Raw genomic sequence first — 17,416 nt, 5'->3', positions numbered from 1 at the left:
TATATACATGTAGCAATGGCAACGGATTTGTAGGAGCATTCCAGGCTCGTTCTTGCGAATAAAGCTGGCATTAACTTGTCACCGGTTGACCAGTTCGGGATAAAGAAATACAGGCTCCATATATAGATGACGTTTTATTTCTCCCGGTATTATTATAAATCGGTTTTTCTCTTGTTTCGGGCGAAGGCAGAGGGGGGGGGGGGGGTTTGGGAGGATTAGGACAGCGTCTCCAGAGTCGTATAGTGGGGGATTCGATGGGATCGGAAGGCGGGTTTGTTGACGCGAAGGGGATCGCTGCAGGGAGTCATCGGAGTTTCCTCCTCTGTTACCCAGAACGCAATCACACGATCGGGTAACTTCCCAATCTCGCGAGTTAACGGGAAGCCTCGTCCCTATCGTCGTCCGTCTTCCTCGAAACTTCCTTTGTCCCACTGATCCTCCCATGAATTTCATCCCAACCCCCTCCCCACCTCTCTCTCTCTCTCTCTCTCTTTCTCGAGCTTTTTCCATAGCAAACTCGACTGGTCCTTTATACCGACGAATCAGAAATCGACCTATTATCGCATCCAATTAAATTTGTCGAATCTGGTCGAGGATACGACTATCGCTCCCACAGATTCCGAGATCTCGATCGAAAGTGGAAAGTTTGTCTGGCTATCCGCTCGATCTCGTTTGAAAATCATCCAAGTTTCCGGTGAGCGTCGGTACAGCCGCGAATCGGCGCCTGGGCGCAATTAGAACGATTTAACCGCGAAGCGAGGCTGCAGCTTTCGGGCCGCGGGGCATCGTTGTACTTTCCGAACTTCGGAGTCGAATCTCCGATCGGGCCGGAAAGGGGTGGCTATCGCGCCAAATCTCGGCATTCGGGGGTGTAATGGCTAAACCGATTCTGAGTCTTTGGCTTAAATTATTACCGTAAAAATGTGTGGAAGGTTAATACGGGTAAACTTGGCACGATAAATCAGGTTACGGTGACAAAAAATGTAATTTTAAGAAAATGTTACAACGATGCGATGGATGCGATAAAATTGCCATAAATTTTATTGAATTATCGTACACTAATCTGATAGTAGGTAAATATACAAAACGATATGACTTATTATATTTACATTGTATTGGAAAACTTTTTATCATTCGTGAGTTTACGAATAATAAATTCTGCAGGGTCCAACGGCACGAACCATTATTTCCCGCGTAATTGTGCAGAAAAATTTGTTACTTTACGTAACATCAATGACGTTCCTGTTTATAATTGTAAGAATATACCTTGTCGATTATTCGTACACGCGAATCCTCCGGCAGTAATTAAAAATCAACATAACGACCGGAAATAAACTGTTGGCCAGAGTTTTACAGTGACGAAACAAACGAACTCTCCAGAAAGAAGCTTCTTTGATGATTTTAGCAAAAGGAACAAGATTCGGTCTCGTGTCTACGGTCGGGCGATAAAGATAACGATCAATTAAGGTAGGCAGTAATTATTTTTCAAAGTCCGGGGCTTCCTTCCGCAGGGTTGGATCGATTTGTCCGCGTGGAGAGGGCACGCCGGAGCAATACATATGCGCGCAGCGAACAATGTCGCTCACCTGACAAACGAAAGAGAGGTCCCTTTTTCCGAGCGGATAAGGTTCGGTATTGAAAGGTGGGGGAAGGCGAGGAGAGGCGAATCCTTTTGTCCGCGGTGACTTCATTGTCCGCGTAGGGGAAAAATATTCGGCGGGCACGTACGATGGGAAAGAGAGACTAAGAGGGAGGGTCGGGTTGGGTTGGGTTTCTCTGGAAATCCGGCGCGGCTGGACGTGCGCGTCTCCTTTGTGCTCGCGGCGTTTATGGCATGCATAATTCATGCTGTAATGTCCCGATGTTTTTAATACATCGTAAATAAAGAAGTAAATATCGTCTCCCTTCTTAAAAGCTCGTCCCTGCCATTTCCCAAACGCACGCGAGTCGCGTAACTCGACTCGACTGGCTCCAATTGGCCGTTTGGTTTTAACGCTGTAGAAATTCCAACCACGAAACGAGTATTCGCCAGAGAAACACACATACGCGCTCTGCTCCTATACTAGACATAAAATGGCTCCGGAAAGATTACGACAGCCTCCGTTTTTCGCAAGTTTTCTAGTTACGCGTTCAGGTCTCGCGGTTCAATTTGCTCTTTATGCATAAGGCATTACGTGGCGGACAACAGAGAACCGGAATTTCCCGCCTCGAATCTCTCTCCCCTTGACGCGCTTCTACACACACATACACATTGCGAGGAGGATAGTGGAGAGACGTAGGCGCGCGCAAGGGATTGGAAGGTGAAAATATGCACGCTCAGTCGTAAGAAGTCGGAGAGGAGCGCGAAATGGATCTCACTTTTCCAAGGAAATGGCTTCTCCTCGTCGCGAAACCTACTACGAGCAGGATGCGCTTTGTACGATCAGCTAGGGTGGAAGCGCGTTGCGCGTGGCCTTCTCCCCCCTCTCCTTATACACAAGTACAAACTAGTATAAGCGTATACATGCACACACAGTCGCCTATACCCACCGGAACTCCATCGCACAGCGACCTTATCTTCCGCCGAGGCAGCCTCGACGAATAACTTTGCAAGTGCCGTAAGTCGACTGTACACCGACGACTCTCTGTATATACTTTCCGATAAACTCTCTCTCTCTCTCTCTCTCTCTCTCTCTCTCTCTCTCTCTATCTGACGCTAGCAAAACTATCTCGGTCAACTCGAACAATCTCACACATCGAAGCAAGAATACACATCTAGCTGGAAAATATTTATCTTATTTACCGTGGAAAAACCCTGAGTTAAAAATTAATTCTTCTCCCATTATACAGCAGACGCTCGGGGGGAAAGAGAAACTCGCTTATAGGTTTTTACGACGTTTTTAGTACGAGAGACTTTGCCCGGTGGGGCTAAGTAATATTAGTGCAGACTCGTGTAATTTAATACAGAATCGTTGCAATGGCTATTATTTTTGTTTTCTCATGTAATTTATATACGCGAGGAAAACATTCGTATCGGTTCTCCAACATTCGCTAATAAAGGCGAGATCTATTTGGTAGATTATTCGAGTCTTGCTCTCACTCTCTCTCTCTCTCTCTCAGGGGGTGCAGGGAGAGAGTGCAAGAAAAATCCGGTGGATTCTCGGGCTTCGAGTGGAAATAAAAAGTCGCGCGCGAGGTGACCACCGGCAGCTATAACGAACGAATCTTGCTCACGCGATGGCGAGTTCACACGTTTCAAGAATTTCCATGTTACACCCTCTCGAGAAACAGAGATAAACTCACACACGATTTGCCGACTTCGCGTGGTCGCAATTTTTAATAATACGAACGCCAGCCATTTTCTTCAGACTCGCGCGATTACACGGAATTAGACGCTTCCAGGGCAACCGGAGAACTTGCTATTTTTTTAGCTTATATATGCCGAAAGCAAACTCGTTTCGAGAGTGCGTTCTGCGCGAATAGCAAAGTTTTCCGAGTCCTCGCGCTGTGTTTTTCGGGGGATTACCCAGGCTGTCTAAAATGATAAATATATATATATATATGGGATAGAAGGAGAAGGGGAAGAGAGGGTGTCCTTGGTCGTGAGGTTGTCGGAATATTGTTCCCTGAAGAAGACAACTTTGTTCGTTGGCCAGTGTTATCCTTGATATGCGCGTCATGATCCTTTTAATTAGGAAATTGACCGTTGAAAGCTCGTAAACAAATTAATGGCTGTTTGGTATTCTCCAAACTAAACGTAAATCACTACTTTGCAAGTATCTATCTATCTATATATATAGGAGAAGGAGCTGTGTGCGATGTAGCGTTAAAGTTAATGTGGGAAAATCGGGGTTAACGATCCTGGATCTGGTTTGGTAAATGGATAACTGGGCAGCGAGTATCGTCGGTTGGTCACGAGGGGGGCACTAAAGCTCGGCATTGAATTTTAGTCCGAGCCAAGGTATAGCGAAAGTGCGGACAGGTGCGCGACTGCAGGTGCGTGACAAGCTAATGGGGGAGGGGTGCTAGTCGGGGGAGTGTGTTGGAAAGTAATGGAAGGAGTGGAAAGTGTGGAACGGGAAGGAGAGTGCTAATCGGTCGAGTCGAGTTTGCGTAAGGCATAAAACGTTGTCTCCCATTTCCCAAGCTCCGCTCTAACTACACTCTTACGTAAGCTGTTCTATACTACAGCTACTATATATAACTGTATACATCTATATCGCGAATTTTCACAGCAAAGTAACGCAATAATAGCCCTATAATTCATATATAATGCATATATATATCGAATCGAATTCCTTGCGTCATAAATTAATCGCGCGGCGATAATAATTTATCTTGTAAGAGGTTTTATTTATAGTTAAATAAATTCACTGCGAAGGATTAATTTGGATTTAATCTTGACAAAAATTGACCCGTACGTCAAAATAATAGAGGCAGGTGGAAACGGCTGTGTGGATAATTTACATGAAAAATGCAAGCGACATTCGCTTGCCTCGTTACGAGCGAGACGTCTTTCCATTGCATCGAAACGCGATTGGCTTGACACGAGATCGTATCGAGCCCGGCACCTCCGTGACTCCAAGCGCGAACCAAAAGACAAGAAGTTTCACGGTTTCGATAGGCTCGCGTGTCTCGACGAAATCGATCTGTATTTTCTCTCGCGTTTCGTTATCTTTTGCACATAAACAGTTGGAAAAAAGTCAACATATAGTCGCTGCGAAGCAGCTTGCCTCGCGAATCGATCAGCTATACATATATATATATATGCTAACACATACAAGTACACTATATTCTATTATTAGAACAGCAAACGTACAGCATTTTCAGCAATATTTGTTAGCGAATATTTTTATGATCGTTTTAATTGTCTCGTTGGGAGAAAGTGCATTAGTGCAAACGAGGTAAAACTCGTAATTTAATTCCAGGGGAAATCTGCAGCTTCGTATGGCTTCTTCTCTGTTTTACGGGAGCGAAATTGTTGCGTGCGCGAGGTAAATAGGATGTCGAGGATTTGGAGGAACAATTAATTTCATTGGGAGTATTTAGAGTGATCATTGGCGCTCCGCGTGGTTTTTACCGGTGTAGCTGATGGCGTTGCGGCTGCTTTTAAGCGGTTTCTGGCCGGGGTAGGTAAACATTGACGATTACGATCCGCAGTTGAATCGTCCGTACTGTAAATACTGGCGTAACGATTGCCAGTCGTGTCCCGGAGGGTGCCATTACCGGAAGCATCTCCATTCGCAGTCCTCGTCGTTCCGATAACCGTGCACCTTTCAGCAACGACCCGCGAGGAACATTCTCGCGAAAGAACGCGATCCGATTTCCATGAGCTCCTTGGAATTTTTATTCGCAAATTTCCCCAAGAGATCGAAAAACACACGAGGGAACAAAATTATCCATCCAGCCACCGCATTACGCTGAGCGAATGCCCCAAATTTCAGATGCACGAAAAATTCCCGCGCGCGCTTCCTTTCCTTTTAACTCTCTCTCTCTCTCTCTCTCTCTCTCTCTCTCTCTCTCTCTCTCTCTCTCTCTCTCTCCCTCCCTGTATTACCTCGTCCTACCTTTCCTCTCTGCTTCTGACTCGAATAAAAAAAATATCTATATATATGTACATTGCGGCTTAAAATTTAGTCGTGCTGCGGCGTAAGAAGAACGCGGAAAGCATACGCTCCTCGAGTTTTAAGAGAGAAAAAAGAGAAAACTGGCGCTCTTCCTCCGACAGATTTATAACTATTCAACAATCTCAGTGATGCGTTCATTTAGTTAAATAATAAATTCGGGTGAAAGTGCGAAGATTCTTCGGAAGGTCAATAATCCACGTTAGTCGTATACTGTAGTGACGCAAGAACAACGCATCAGAAATCACACATTATAGTTACTTTAACGAGAAACATAGGGCTATAGTTCCTCCTCGAACAGACTCAATTGCCAAAACCTTTCCATACAGCCCCGCGTATCGTTCAAAATAGAAAATTGAGATAAAAGTGTGAAAATTCACCGAAGAGTCAATCGCATAGACATAAATCGTTCTAATATGCAAGAGGAGCGAAGAAAAACAACACGTGACAAGTTTATGAAGAAGAAAGAGACGAGTGACGCGTTTGTCCTTGAAGAGATTTAATTATAGAAAATTCCCATAACCTCGTGCACCGCTAAATCGATTATTAGCAACAAAAATATTGAATAAATGGTGGGAAAGGGGAAAATGATCGATAAAGTTTGACCTATAGTCGGAGTCTTGGCCTGCTTTCTCTCGACTCGTGTCTATTTCGAGATTTCGCCATCGCTGCGGAATTCGCGCGCGCGTGTACGAAGCAGCGAAGAAAAAAGACTTTTATCGCCAGCTGTTTGTGGATCCGAGCTCGCGCACGGGCTAAAGCATTTTCTGGTCCTGCCTATATGGGCCGCCAACAAAAGGGATGCTCGCAGCAAAAAGAGAATGATATATTATACGCGTATACGTCGAGAAAGTATCCATTGAAAGAAGCGAACGCGGGGCTTTTCAAAGTCGAGACGTATCCCCGACACGCCGGCGGCGTGTAAGTCTCGGGAAGAAAAAACGCAGCGCTCTGCTGCTGGGGCAAAAAAAAAGCAACGCTCGCTCGCGCCAGGACGCGCCAGTCACGAAAAAACCACTGCCAGAGTCGTTCTCCGTTACAACTATATACATATATATATTGAGACACGCGCTTCTTCGCGATGCTTATATATTATTTCTCGATTTTCTACTCCCCCCCCCCCTTCTCTACCATTTTTTAATCCCTCCTCGCAATATCGCGCATTAAATTTTTCGCGAATTCCGCGTTGAAACGTTCCCTTCGACGAACGCCCGGTTCGCCAATTTACGCCTTTATTTTTTCGTCAGTTTTTGCAGGGAATTTTTTTGAAACGGCCGCACGTTATGATTTGTGCGCTGGCGTATACGAGCGCGCGTGGGAGCTAGAGGGGCATTGAAAAACGGTAAATTGCCAAAAATGTGGCGGAGGCGATGCTGTGTCGGGTGCATTCGTGTTCGTGCAACATCTCGTTGCAGCAGATTAAAGGGAGTTTTATGCGAGGCGCGCCATAGTGTTATTAATCTTCGGCGAGAAATAAAAGAGAATGAAGTGGTGTGTTGGGGGAGGGTAGGGAGTGGGGGTGTTGGCAGCCACCCTGGCTCTCCCTTTCATTTCGCCCGCTCCAGGCTCCCCCTTCGGCCCCTTTGGCCCCTTTACGGCCGCGCGTGGTGTCATATTCTTCACGCCGTCACGTCGACGGCCCAATTTTTCTCTACGCTTTCCGATCAATCTCAAGATCATCGCGTCCACCCTTATCCAAGCCATCGAACACTCGTTGCCTTGTGTGTGTGTGCGTGTATACATTTATATATATGCATCCTTTGCTCTACCATACTCTCATACAGCTTTTTTTATTATATATATATATATATATATATATATATAGCGTTAAATTATTCCAAGCCCTTTCGTCGCGCTCAAACTCACTCGAGACGTACGAAAATTATTGAAAAATCGCAAGAGAGAAAACCTGAGATTTTCCCTGCTAGCTGTTCTATATATATATATATATATATGTCGTATAATGAATTTTTATTCGAAATCCGGTTAATGCGGATGAAACGGAGGTTTCAACTTTGGCTTAACTATTCGAGATCGATAAGTTGGTCGAATCGGAGTCCATGCTTGTCATTGGTCGAATATCGATCGTTCCGAAATGGTCAGAATGCAGTCGGAGCGAATATCCCAGAGGAGTACCGGTTGGTGAACGACGGTGACGTTTCATTAAGACGACAAAGGCTCGTTTCGGGCGTCCCTTGATCGTATTCTGGGTGCGTGGCTGTCGCTGTACTGCAGCCTCGACCGCATTACCCTTCGAGAGACGTCCGTGTTAATTGCGATTTAACCGTGTACCACGAGAAAACCACTCGAAAGAATTTACTCCAATCACGCGCGGCTCCTGCACGCTAAAATTAATTTGCCATAAATTATAATACAAGCATTTAGCAATCGCTCATTATTGTACTTTTTGCTTTCAGGTACGTACATATATAGGAGAAGCACAGAAGCGGTGAATGGAGAAAGGATGACCGCGAGAGGTGTACTGGTGCGCCTGGTAATATAATTTTAAGCCGTATAACCAGAAGTTAAGTTATTATGGGACGAAATCTAAAGTTAGCTCAATCGAAAATTCACGGATGAGGGTGTATCATGATAATTGGGGCTTTCCAGACTAAAACGGCTGGGCTAATGCCGTCCATAGTTTTAATAGTCCAGTTTGTTTGCAAAGCGTCCGGGCGTGATTGTTAACGATAGCGGCGGGGAGGGGGGTACGGGTGAGCGTACGTGGCGCGTCTCTACGTTATTATTCAGCGTCCCTGCGCTGGGAGACGACTCGTACCCAATTTCGCTCAATTTGCGGCCGAACCATCCTCTGGCTCGTCCACCGTGCTGCACCAAGTACCACCCGCCCTGTCCGTATATATATATATACTCCGATCGGATGCACCCTCCACCGTCGAGCTAACAAAAGCTGCCACGGAACGAACAAAAAAAAAACATAAAAAAGAACAATACGATACTAAAATAAATATAAACAAAGAACGCGAAGCGTAATCAGAACGATCGCGCTATAAATCACTGGGTCCTGTGGAAAATGGCCGTGTCGCGTCCAGAAACACTTATGGGTCGAATCGATAGCGATCGTTGCTCGCGCCTGCTGCCAATTAAATTCATTTTATTAACACGCCTCGAGCCATAAGTTTGAAATTACTCACTATATATTTCGCTCTATCCGCCAAAAATGCCCGGAGCGCATCGCTGCGTCCTCCGACGGGATGCAAATCATTATTTGCACAGACGCACCCGAGCGTTATGGCCGAAAGTGTTTTTGCTGTGCCAGAAATTACTGGCGCTTAGCGCTGCCCGACGTTTTACGGTAAATATTTATCTTGTTAAGGGAGGGAGGGGTGAAGCGCGACACGCGAGCCGCTCGACACGATCGATTTCCGTATACGTAACGCGTGATATAACGGACGATCATCGCTCCGACAGGAAAGTATACTACTGGCCGTCGAAGAATCGCGCGCTCGTATAGCAGCTGGGATATAGAAAGGTTGCTGGAAAATTCGCAAAGTATCGCGTCCGCCAGTTTGCTCGAGGAGAACCCTGCTGCTCTTCCATCAATCTTCCTGACGAGCGTATAGCGACTCGGATGTTCCATGATTTCATTCATGAAATCGAATATCCGTTTGTCCGACAGGTAAACAGGCGATAACTATACACCCTTCGCCAACACCTGTAATCAATCGATCCTTTGATTCTCGAGAATTCGGTGTATTTTCTTCGGCATCCATTGTAGAGTAATCTTTAACATGTTTATTGTATAATAATAATATTTCACGAATGTGTGTTTCATTCTTGCGTCTCGTACTCCAAAGCTGTTCAAATATTGGACTGCAATTTTTAATTGTCGTTTGATTTTTGCCACGGAGAGCTTGCGAATCAAACGAAACCAAATTCCAAGTATCGAAGAGCGATAGAGCGTGGCTGATAAAACGAAGAAATATAGATAATTTAAAATTTTCAATGTAACGGCTGATTAGTCCCATTGCGATATGAATTACGATCCAGCGTTGCAACGAACGAAATAGTCTCGTCCATGAGATTCGTATCGTCAACGTTTATTTTCTTCGATAAATCATCGTGGATAGTGGATGATAGCGGAGCCATTGCTAAGATAATTGAACTTGATAAGGCGATATATGTTCTTTCATCGATTCGACTAATTTGGTCGGTAGGTACAACGCACACACACACACACACAGCAAAGGAGAGAGAGAGAGAGAGAGTAACGCGAATGGAACATCAAGGTTCGATCCAGTATTACGCTCCATTCTTATCTCGTTTTTGCTCTTATCAAGCTACAACGGGCATTAAAGCCAGCCCCGCTGGATCTGGCACTGATGTATGCAGCCCTTTTTGTTATAACGATACTCGCTGTACCGGAAATTCGGCCTCGCTCATTTTTCCCCTTTTTAAATGCGTCTGTCCCGATCGATGACGAGGAGGGAACACGGGTTGCTTCGATTTTGAGTGATCGAAGGGAACGATCTGGCGATGACGCGAGGAGAGCCCGGCTTTCGGGCCTATTTGCGCCGTTATGCCAGGCGAGATGAGTCCTCCGGGGTGATAACGACAGCAGCGTCGAGTCTTCCTGCACGAGGAAGATAAAGCGTTTCCAAAATCCCCGGAGAAGCCGATAAACAATTTCGCGCGCCACAAACGTTACTTTTTCCTCTCGGACCCTCGTCAAAAGCGCCAACTGTACATATATACACGATGCCCTTTAACTTGACCTACGAATAAATCCTTCGGGAAGAGGAAGACCGTCAAGGTCGCGCCGCTCCAAGCGGAATACAGCGGGACGGAGGCTCGTAAATCTTGATCGAATAAAGAAAAACGTCGAAGCAACAATTTTTATTCCACGGTTGCTCTACATTTCCACTGATATGTGTGAATACGGAGGACGATGAGTGATTATGGTAATCAAGGTTGATTGGGTTATAATTATACGATATATTAAATCTAATAACGGGGGCAGAACGGATATACGAGCAACAACGATTAGACGCTTCTTCTGGTGATCATTATTAGAAGAGGCCATATAGCGTCAGCATCGATATTACAGATGGGTACACGCCGTCATCGAAATCGCAGGGGAGCAGCCCTCTGGCTTTGGGGCTACCTCGTAACTCGGGTTTAACTCTCCATTGACTCGGGAATATAGGAGCCACAGCGACGGTCGACTGACTGGCGCATCAATCGGTTCCCAAGACCACCTCCACCACCACACCACCAGCAGTAGAGCAGCATTGGCAGCTTTAACCTTTGACACCGCCACTGGCACCATCAAAGCCACGGCAATATCGTAAAGAGAATACTCTTGGACGGATTTTTCAGCAGACTTAGGCCTTCGCGATGCCTCCAACTTCGAGGCATGAATCTTATCTGTGCGCCTCAGGCGGCCCTATTCCCAGCTCCTTATTTTCCCCGGCGATCAACCCAACCTCCCTTACTCTACCACCATCCGACTCCTCGTTTCATTTCATCAACTTGATCCGCGTCCCTCTCCCTCCCTCTACCTCCTTCCGTCTGCACACACTCGCACACTTACTTGTATATACACGCGGGGTTAGATCCGTGCAGGGGCGAAGTGTGCGCTATGTACACAAAACCCGCGGAGTCTCTGGTAAGATTGAGAATCTCCAGCATCATCCAGGAACCTCTCGCTAAGTTTCTCTCTTTGTTTATCTTTAACCCACCCAGTATTCTCGGAGTTGGTCCAGACCGCTTCTGCCTCGACTCTTACATACCATTTTTTTTCTCCCTGATTTGCCATTTCACCCTCGCGTCCCCTGGTACCACCCACCGCACCGCCCCTGCCCTGCACCCCCATCTCCTTCGACGAATAACTGTCATTAGAAACTCTCGATTACTCCGAATGAGATTTGTACTCGGGGCTCGTGTCTCTCCGGAGTTTTCAAGCAGTTTCCTCCTCCGGGTCTCTCCCCCACCCCCCTCCCCTATGGGACCCCTATGGAATTCCACCGAGATTCTTTTCCCTTTTGCTCGACGTTTTTTCCCCCCAACCCTCCACACAGGCCCTTTGACTCCGCCCTTTGGCTTTACGCGTTTCGAATATTCTCCCTTCTTCTCCCGGCTATAAATATGTATGATCGTGTATAGCCCGTACATCGTAGGCCATGTACTATACGTGTACCGTAGTACAGTATATTTTTCTCTCTATAATTGGCAATTTTTATTAAAGGATCGAAGGAACCACTCTCGCACTTGCTATATTTTCCAGCACCAAAGACAGCCCTGTCATCATGTATATGCTTTGTAATAACATTTTCGCAGTAACAATCTTCCTGGCAATTTTTGCCATCGGCTCTCCAACGGATAGTCTGGCCTCGTCAAGTTGATTAGTATCCAAGGTAACTTTGATATTTTCCAACTTTATACCCCCTATAACTTCCTGCCTCATCATCTTCGGTTCCCTCATTCTCAAATTCAACGTTCTATCTAAAGTAGAATCTCAAATGAAAGTTGGTGAAATCGGCGTCGGATCTCATTTAACAATACCTCGTGGCCTACCGAAGGATCCTCTCTCGGGATATTAAAAAACGTGCGAAATTTCCTGTGAAAAGTCTATGTAAAAAATGGTCTCTTCTACACTCGAAAATAATATTACAACTCCATCTGTAATAAGCAGTATATATATATATATATATATATAGTGACTGTGCAATAATTATCCATCGATCGTTCTATATATCACGAGGAAATAGCAGGGAAGTGTACAAATAAGACTTTTGGTAATTTCTCATTGGAATTGTGATGAATTCCCTCGGTTTGCTTGTTCCACCGAGACGAATAGGCAGGGGCAGAAGGGGTGGAAGGGGTGTGAGGGAGCAGGAGCCGGTCGTTCTGGAAATATTCAGAAGTACAAAAGCGTAATCCTACTCATCGATTTAAGAGTGGATCTGATCGCTGCTCGAGTTCTGCATTCTGCAGCACTTTTCAGTAGCTCTTTTCGCTGAGACGCCTGAGGGATGGAAGCGAGTCGAGGATCGGCGGGTATTAAGCGGATCCTCGCGGGCTGTGGAAAGTGGGAAGGGGTTGAGGGGGGGGGGTGGTAAAGTGGTAGAGTAGCTTTGAGCAATCATATGCGATACCCACTCCCGAAAGATCCGATCGCAATTTAAGGATCTCGATGCTGATGGCTAGAAGGAAACGAGACTCGTCCGATTTATTCGACGCTCGCTTTTCATCCAGGATGATTCCGATGGGATTGCATCCCACGACTGCACTTTTACTCGCCTATTGTCCTCTTTTTATCTCAATCGCATTGTGTCTCCCTCTTTCCTTCGAGCAAATATATACATTGACAAAATAGAAAGGAATCCTTCAAAATAATTCAACTCGATTTACACCGGATATGCCATAATGAATAATAAGCTTTATTTCTATAGTGCGCAATAATATAACCATTGCAATTGCAACACCTCTGTTCAATCAGATGCCTCTCCGAAGCTTTTCCATGTTTCCTCGTGTATATAAATAAGGCTTTCGACGAAGAGTATTTCTTAAGAGAATAATAAACCAGTCGGGGGAAAACTCGTTGAATTTCGTACCACGCGTCGCAGTATCTATCCATCCTGTCCTGGGAGATCGCGTTGCGCGAGGCGAGGCATCGATTATCCTGGCAGCGGAAGGATTCTGACTCGAGGGGGGGGGGGGGGGGGTGGAGGGTAGTAGTTGCTCGTGACGTCTGTGATTCGAAAAGGGGTATGATTTGCAAGACGTTCCTGGGAATCGATTGGAAATGCAACCCCGATGGCCTCTCCTGTGCCAAGGATCGAATCGAGCGTTTCTCAACGTCACAATCGACGCGTGTGGAGTCTCGATCGGGTCGAAAACGACGAAGAATAGACGCCTCGCTCACCGATCTCTTGTACACTCCACGTGAAATCCTCTGCTGATTCGATATAAAAAAACGGTAAACGATTCGACTATGGCGGAATCAGTGATAAACTTTTATCGAATATACAGAATATGCAGAGGTCATCCGAGAATAACTGAATATACTCTCAATGGAGATTTATTTTAATTTTTGAGAATTATGCATTTTTTCTAGATATTTGTATAGTGATTCGCTGTTACATCTACATTGACGTACATATATATATATATATATATATATATGTAGGACTGACCAAATCGAGTCAACAAGCCAGTTGTCGAGTTGTTACTTTATTTCAGCCACGTGCCCTTGCTTTATCCGAACGTCTCGGACAGGTTTAGTTTTCCATCCGACAACGCCAATCCAACTGCTATCGATATAAAGGGATTTATGCTAATCCTACTTCAACTCTATCGCCGGCTCAGAAGACATTTCGTTCAATTTGCCGAGCTTCTTTGAAAAATGACTCTTACGAGTGCAATCGACTTCTACTTAAGTTGAATCGAAGTCTTAAAAGTAGCTCGATTGATAGGAACCCCTACGCGAGGCCGAACTACTTTTGCGGTGTGCACTCGAAAATCCTTTGAAGCCCAAAAGGACAAGCGACCACTTGTATTTTCAATGCCAAACCCTCGAAAAACGTGCATAATATCGATACGATGAGACGGATATATGAGAGGGGAAAATTATTGTCGTCTTCGCGCGCGATCGTCATGACACGCTTCCGGATCGTGTCCTTCGTATTATAAAACGTACACTATACTTGGATTCTCAAAGATTCATCGGGTTTATTATTTCAGGTAAAAACTGCAATGTAAATACATTAAAAGGTCAAAGTTTTGGAGAAACGATAGGTAATAAAAGATTGCGTCATATAAAATAGCAGGGTAATAATTTTTATCGTAAAGTTGCCGATCTCTGATTTTATTTTGCCCGCCAAGTTTTCAAGGAAGCTTTTACACTCTTTCAAGATATTTTGCCGGTGTTGCTCGCTGCTGTTTATTGGGGGCTTAAAATTTTATATGAATTTTCTAGTAAGTAGGAAGAAAAAAGGGAGACGAGGAAGATAATTGAGTACAGCACACGCTACTTTGTAGGACATTTTCAAGAATATTGGCGCAAGGCAGTAGATATTACGAAATTATCTCTCGCGATGCCTGTAGCCGGTTAACGAAGCGGAATAATTGTATGTACGTTATCGATCGATTTTCGCAATTAATGGTACCTAGCAGAATTCTTTAGCAACTTTCCAGAAGCGAAGGGAGTTGCAGTTTTAAGAATGTTCAAAAGTTTCGACTCAATCAGCTATAGCCTGAATCATGCATCAAAAGAACTCGTCTGCGGCAGTTGGGATTCCCTCACAATTCATTCATGAAATCTCTGCGGACCCTCTCCAATCCCAGTCTTTGATTATTCATTTTTACATCCACCCCTAAAAATTACGTAACAGCCGTATTTTGAATTTATAATCTTTAATCAATTTTTCCCGATATACCTGCGAGATTCGCGATAAAGAACGGTCTTGTTACATAAAAAAAAAATGCTAAAACTCTTACGCAGGAGAATATTGGACAAGGTGGATTTTCACTGTTTGAAGAATAGAATGCTAAAACTAGGGATCAAAGGCTTAAGAGTAAAAATGATCTGAATAGTAAAGTACCAGTTTTCTTAAAATATCACTATATACGTATATACACCAAGCGGTTATTATACGTTGAAAATATATTAGAATTTCTCAAACACTCTGACATGCAAAAAAGTAACAAGAGAGGGCAAAGTCAAAGTGTCAACTGTTATACCTAAGTGGCTTTGGTAAGTACGAGTGGTGGTACTTTTTTAAAAAATGGATGCACTTTTGAATAAATAATAAAGAAGCTCTTCGTTGGAGCACGGAGATAATGAAAAGCTCGTGGATACGAGGGAAAGGAAGGAAAGAAGGGAGGTGAGGGAAGTGCTTTTGCCGAGGGTCTTCAAATTCTTTCCAAATAAACAAGTGGGATATTTCTCAAAGGATTATTTGTATCTTTTGGTCGATATGATTGGGGGAATGGGATTTGATAGCCATAATAGTCTACGTGGAAGGAGAGAACCTTGAGGTAGAATAATGGAAAAACATGAAAGGGAGGGAGGGAGAGACAGAGACAGAGAGAGAGAGAGAGAGAGGGATTGATCGAATGAAGCCTGATAAAACGGAAGCTGGAGAAGGTGGGACAAAGCTCAGTGTAAAGCGCTGTCGAGGGGAACCGGATGGCAGAGCTATTCAAACTATTCGAGTTGGGAGGAATTTCCTGCTGCAGCCGGTTACATGCTTCTATATATATATATATATATATATATATGTATGTATAGTCTACATATATATATAGCTACACTATTTATAGTTAGGGACGTAGGGCCGCAGGCCCGTCTATCCTTCCGCGCCACAGTTTCCTCGATGCAACCCACGATCGAAGCACGGCATTGTGGTCCATGTGACTCGGCCTTGCATCCAATAGGATTATGTGCACCCGGAATATCAGCCAGTTCACACCCAAGAATAGCGCGGAATAGCAAATATTCTCCACCACCTCCTCTTCCTCCTCCTCCTCCCCCCCCCTCAATCTATATACCCATTCTTCCTGTCCATCCCCCAACCCACCCTCCAACACCCCATCATCCTAGTGATTCCTGCCTCTCATAATGCAAACAACTTTGAATTGCCGGAAACTTTGAGCGAAGAACTTGGTAACATTTTGCCGCGGGATCAATTTTAGTGGGCCGCTCATTTTCCTGTGGATTAAGTGATTCAAGGCTAGGCAGCCACCATCACCACCACCCCAGCCCCAGCCCCTCCCCCTTCCCCTCCCACTCCTGCGGCTTCATTGTGCCAGCGGTGGCTGGAGGCCTTTTGAAGCTGCTAAAAGTGATTAATCGCGCGCGTTTTCAGACTTAAGAATAGCCGGACTCCACGGCTTGTTCTGCCTTTGAAAGTTACCACTCCCGCGGCTATTATGCGAATGCAATAAGTTTGCTTTGAAACGTTACAAACTCTGCCCCATCCTCCGACCGTGGAACGACCTTCCCTCGGTGAATCGATTTTAACACCACCTTCATTATAAACCAACTTATCATTGTCCTAATCGAATGATTTATCAACCGCTGCTACAAACTGCTCGTTTAACGCTCCGAACTTTTCTTTCATCCTCATTTATTTCATTTTATACTTACGCACCTTTTTCTCAACACTATTCCTCCTTTTTTTTCTCCAACCAAGCACGACAAATTGCTCTATCTCGCAGTCTCTCGCTCTCTATGTGTTTTTCTTATTTTATACTGTGGAAGGAAAGAGAGATGGAATCGAATCGTCTTATACATATATATATATATATATGTTACAGGGATAAAATAGAAAATCTTCAAAGGAGAAGAAAGGCTCGAAGCGATGGTCATTTTTGTCGATTATTGTCGAAAGGGAAAAGTTTGAAAACGAGATTTATTGGGAGAAAGAGGGGAGGGGAGGGGGATTTATGAGAAGCACGACCGGACAGTATCGGCTCTAAAAGGACTCGGAGGATTGATTAAAAAAAAAAGCGAAAACGGAACATCTGGAATATTCATGGAGCGCGGAGACTTAATGCCAACGCGGCTCCAATTATTTTTCAAGAAGCCGTGACTGTAAATGATAAACGCGATAAAAAAAAGAAGCGGATCCCCATCGCACCGTTTCCACAGTCGTAACTTATACGCTCTACGTTCCTTCTAACGACGCAATATAATGTTATACTTAGAAGTCAAAACGCGGCTAAGAAGAATGTACGCGATTTTATGCACCGTCCCTTATCCCCTTTTCCCTTTTACTCACGAATATTTTTATCCCTAAAGTTTGACTAAAACTTGGAAAAAATTGTTGTTGCGCAAACGAGGATAA

At 44.8% G+C, this 17,416-nt stretch overlaps 1 protein-coding gene across 3 annotated transcripts in view; it reads left to right on the top strand.

Moving 5' to 3' along the window:
* The window catches only part of LOC136783236 (protein O-mannosyl-transferase Tmtc2-like), a 148,237-nt gene that overhangs the window by 49,179 nt on the left and 81,642 nt on the right, over nt 1–17,416 (top strand). The window contains exon 1 of one of the 3 annotated variants that reach the window (XM_066743204.1): nt 8,047–8,097. The exons of the other annotated variants lie outside the window; for them this stretch is intronic. The gene's annotated coding sequence lies outside the window, so the exon portion shown is untranslated. Of the gene's footprint in view, nt 1–8,046; nt 8,098–17,416 lie in introns of those variants that run through there. 3 annotated transcript variants of the gene reach the window in all.

Source organism: Prorops nasuta, unplaced genomic scaffold, assembly GCF_024137725.1.
Source record: "Prorops nasuta isolate Cenicafe-Biocafe unplaced genomic scaffold, Cenicafe_Pnas_1.2 PNAS00033, whole genome shotgun sequence".
NCBI lineage: Eukaryota > Metazoa > Arthropoda > Insecta > Hymenoptera > Bethylidae > Prorops > Prorops nasuta.
The sequence above is the reverse complement of the archived record's forward strand: the minus strand, read 5'-3'. Positions and strand labels throughout refer to the sequence as shown.